Source organism: Rhincodon typus, chromosome 9 (genome assembly GCF_021869965.1).
Source record: "Rhincodon typus isolate 14 chromosome 9, sRhiTyp1.1, whole genome shotgun sequence".
NCBI lineage: Eukaryota > Metazoa > Chordata > Chondrichthyes > Orectolobiformes > Rhincodontidae > Rhincodon > Rhincodon typus.
Genome location: NC_063340.1, coordinates 7,954,836 through 7,959,571, shown reverse-complemented (window position 1 = coordinate 7,959,571; position 4,736 = coordinate 7,954,836). Strand labels below are relative to the sequence as shown.

The 4,736-nt window shown below is 43.2% G+C and overlaps 1 protein-coding gene across 4 annotated transcripts in view; it reads left to right on the top strand.

The window, feature by feature from the left end:
- Positions 1 to 329: 329 nt before the first annotated feature.
- LOC109936216 (1-phosphatidylinositol 4,5-bisphosphate phosphodiesterase beta-4-like) overlaps positions 330 to 4,736 on the top strand; it is a 537,830-nt gene continuing 533,423 nt past the window's right edge. For 3 of the 4 annotated variants that reach the window (XM_048601091.1, XM_048601092.1, XM_048601098.1), the window contains exons 1-2: positions 330 to 439; positions 562 to 656. The gene's annotated coding sequence lies outside the window, so the exon portion shown is untranslated. The remainder of the gene's footprint in view (positions 440 to 561; positions 657 to 4,736) is intronic. The other variant, XM_048601094.1, reaches the window with a different exon arrangement.

The window sequence follows — 4,736 nt, the reverse complement described above, 5'->3', positions numbered from 1 at the left end:
ATAATAGAACGTTGGCCCAGGGAAAATAGAACGTTCGCCCAGGCTAATAGAACGTTGGCCCGGGAAAATAGAACGTTCGCCCAGGCTAATAGAACGTTGGCCCGGGAAATTAGAATCTTAGCCCGGGAATGGAACGTGACGGAGCGAAGTGAATCGACAACGGGCGCTTCTATCTCTATTTTGCAAGTCTTGATACTTTTTATTTCCGGTAGCGGGGAAAGTGCATGTTTTCCTTCATCATTCCCTCCCTCCTTACTTCTCCTGTTGTAAGATTTCTTTTGTGTTGGGGGGGGGGGGAGGGGATTGCGTGGAGGGGAAAGTCCGCTTCTCCAATGTGAGAGTGTGACTGAGGACACAGTGTGACTGGGCAACAGCCCTTCATCGCCACAGCAACCGGCACCGCTAGCGTACGCCCACATCTCCTCTCTGTCTGTTTGATGTAAGAAATTAGTTTTGTTTTACGCTCTCTCTCTCTCTTTGTAATGCACGCCTATGTTTATGTATTAGTTCCTATCGCCTTCCTGACGCGGTGTCATTTGAAGCTTTTTTTTTCATGACCAGAGCAGTCTGCTGGGTGTGCGCGGCGGCTGCTTGTTTCTTGGGTGGGATTTTGCCGAATGCAAAGCAGGACGGACCCAGCGCGGTGTGGCTGACAGGTAGGCAAGCGTCTCTCCCTTCCTTCCCCCAGCTTCACTGATCCAGGCAGCAACTAGCGACCAAATCAACTATCCCCCCTCTCTATTTTGCAAACTGTAACTCAGTGCAATGCTGGTGTTGCTGCTTCCGTGGTCGAGGACAGTGGAAAGTGCATATGCTGTACAACAGAGGTTGCACAGACAAAGCCAAATCAGTACCCCCTTCCTATTTTTATTTACTGTTTTGGTGCAGTTGCAATGAGATTTTTTATTTTGCAACGATTAGCAACCCCACTAAAAGTGCCAGAGAGGGAGCTGTGTTGAGAGATAATGGAGCGAAGTTGCTGCAAAATGGTTGATGACTGCTTGGCATCGTGGGTTAAGCAGGAGCCGGTTTGCCAATGAGTTTCAGACGGGGAAACACCACCAAGTTGACTGCGCCGTCAGTATTCTGGCTTGTGAGCCCCGCGCCCGTGCAAAACCCACACTTTGATACTGTGTGTTGACAAAGGATACTGCTCTGATTCTCTTCCTGCTTGAACCGCAACCTTCCCCAGCCAGTAGCTTCCCACTACAATTATTGCATAAAATGCATTATGTAACCGCCAATATTTCAGTCTCCAGTCAGAGTTAGCAGTTAGTTGTAGCGTCTTTTTGTTTCTAATGAGTTGACGTTTTCAAAACAAAAACCGACTGTGATAAGTTCACCTGAATAGTGAACTGGAAGAATTAATACTTAAAAGTGCAATGCAGCATTTGAGAGATGCATGCTGCTTTTTGTAAACGTGATAACATTTCAATTCAGGAGTCTTTAGAAACAGTTTTATTATTTACTGAGTGATGTAAATGCATCGGAGACAGTTCAGATGAGGTTTTAACACCATAAGAAATATGGAGAGAAGTAGGCCATTGGGTCCCTTGATTTCCTCCACCACTCAATAGGATCATGGCTGATCGCATCCACTCTCTTGGTGTTGAAGAAGCAGGGAGGCTGCAGAAGTACTTGGACAGGCTAAGAAAGTGGGCAAAGAAGTGGCAGATTGGATACAATGTATGAAAATGTAGGTTATGCACTTTGGTCGGAAGGATAGGGGCGTAGACTATTTTCTAAATGGGGAAAAGCTTTGGAAGTCTGGAGCACAAAGGCACTTGGGAGTCTTAGTGCAGGATTCTCTCAAGGTTAACATGCAGGTTCAACTGGCAGTTAGAAAAGCAAATGTAATGTTAGCATTCATTTCACGAGGGCTAGAATACAAGAGCAGAGATGTACTGCTGAGGCTGTATAAGGATCTGGGCAGATGGCATTTGGAATATTGGATAACAAGGTGCAGAGCTGGATGAACACAGCAGGCCAAGCAGCATCTTAGGAGCTGGAAGGCTGACGTTTCGGGCCTAGGCCCGAAACGTCAGCCTTGTTATCTCAGATTTTCCAGCACCTGCAGTTCCTACTATCTCTGATACAGTTTGGAATATTGAGCAGTTTTGGGCACTGTATTTGAGGAAGGATGTGCTGGTGTTGGAGGGGGTCCAGAGGAGGTTTGCAAGAAGATCTTGGGGATGAAGGGCTTGTTATGTAAGGAATGGCTGAGGACCCTGGGTCTGTACTCAGTGGAGTTGAGGGGGAGTCTGATTGAAACTGACAGAATACTGAGAGGCCTGGATAGAGTGGACTTGGAGAAGATATTTCCATGAGTAGGAGAGTCTAGGACCTGAGGGCACAGCCTCAGAGTGAAGGGACGACCCTTTAGAATTGAGATGAGGAGGAATTTCTTCAGCCATTTCTTCAACCAATCTGTGAAACTCATTGCCGCTGAAGGCTATGGAGGCCAAGTCATTGAATGTCTTTAAGACTAATATAGATTCTTGATTGGTAAGAAGATCAAAGGTTATGGGGAGAAAGCAAGAGAATGAGGTTGAGACATATATCAACCATGATTGAATGGAAGAGCAGGTTTGATGGGCCAAATGGTCTAATTTTGCTCCTATTTCTTATGGTCTTCCCCATAACACTTGATTTCCCATCTGATCAAGAATCTATATATGTCACAAGGACTCTGCTCCCACAGCTCTGTGGCAAGGAGTTCCAAAGACTCGCAAAACTCAAAAGAAATTCTTCCCCATCTCAATCTTAAATTAGCACCCTTTAATTCTCAAACAATACCCTCTGATCCTAGACTCTTCCATGAGGGGAAGCATCCTGTCTGCATTTACCCTGTCAAACCCTTCAGAACTCTCTATCTTTCAATGAGATAAGGTCAAAAATCACATGACGCCAGCTTTATGTGAAAAACTAAGCTTTCGGGGCTCGGCTCCTTCCTCACGCGTTGTGTCACACTTTCAATGGGATCACTTCTAATTCTTCTAAATTGCAATGAGTAAAGTCCCAACCTGTTTAACCTTTGCACCTGAGACAATCCTTTCTACTGGCGATCATCTTACTGAACCTTCTCCGAACTGCCTCCAATGAAAGATTATTTTCAGATTAATACCCGGAATGTATGGATAGTCTTATGAGGATAAGTTGGATAGACTGGGCTTGTTTCCAGTACAGTTTAGACAAGTGAGAAGTGACTTGAAGTGTAAACGGTCCTGAATGGTCTCCATTATGTGGACATGGAATGGTGGTGGGTTTGGAATTCTTCCTCAGAAGATGGAATCGTTGAATATTTTAAGGCAGAAATTGATTCTGATGGGAGGGGAATATGGAATTCAAAACACAAACAGATCAGCCGTGATTTTTTAGAATGGTGAATCAGACTTCATAGGCTGAATGGTCTACTTTTGCTCCTATTCTAAATGTTTGTATGTCCTTGCTGAATTCGAAATCCTCATTGCTCAGTTTTTCTTAGGTGTTTCTGTAACTGATTGATTGTATTTCCAGTGTCACTTCCATTGAAAGCAAGGGTTCTCATTGTTCCGTCAGTATAGTGGTTATATTTTTAGGCCAGCATAGATGCAGAGCTGTTTTTGTAACTGTTCCATGTACTAGAAGCAATTGTTCATGTGCAAGGTAGGCTAGGATTGTCCACAATGAAGTTTCATTTTCTGTATTCTAGTTCTCCTCCCTGACAAGACTTGAAGGAGTCCTGGAATAAGCACCTTAAAAAAAAATGTAGATGGTTTTATTAAATGGAAGGACCTTTCCTAATAATTGAAAGTGTTTCAAGTTACTGAATTGCAATTTAGTCAAATCACCCTTTCATTTTCAGACAGTTACCTTCTAAACATGTAGCAAAATGGAGTTTCTGACTGAAAATGAACCTAGCACAGTGAAGGCTGTACTCTTCTTACTGGGACGAGACACTGTAATAATGCCTTGTTATGTTTTTTTTCTTTTGTGTGAACTATTTATAATTTTCAAGAGCAAATCGAAACAGCTGGCAACTCTAATATTTTGAGAAAATATTTTGAAGTTTTCATTTGAGTCAACACTCCAGGTCAGACGAAGCTGTTAACAATGAAGCAAATAAACACGATTATGTAAATATTACCAAGCTCATCCCCTGATGCAAATTTTATTTTGAAAAATCACTTTCAACCTGCAAATTTTGGGCCTAAATTTAAGGGAAGGTCCATTCATAGTTAAAGATTGCAGTAAGCTAGTTACCATGTGCCACGCCTCTGAATGGACTGAATGTGCATTCAGATTATTTTGAAACTATTTAAGTCAAATATGAATGTTGGACAGAAAAAAAAACATTAAGTTCTGTGAACTTCATGTGCTGTATTTCCTCATGACAAAAAAATCTGTGTGACAATGTAAATGCCATGAACCCTCTGACAGTAATATGTGTGGCATGTTTTAGGGGACAGAACCTAATTATAACAGCATTTATTCTGAGTTTATTGCTGTTTATTGTAATTAATTTAGATAAATTTAAACTTGACACACAGCATTCTCTATTGCTGTCTCTCTCCAACCTCCCTCACCCGCCTGCTTATTACTCATCCTATCTTTCCCCTCTGCTCTTCAATTGCTGTGTCTTCCTTATTCCTCACTCACCCTCTCTCCCTGCATTCCTCACTCACCCCCTCTCCCCCCATTCCCCACGCGCCCCCTCTCCCCCCATTCCCCACGCCCCCCCTCTCCCCCCATTCCCC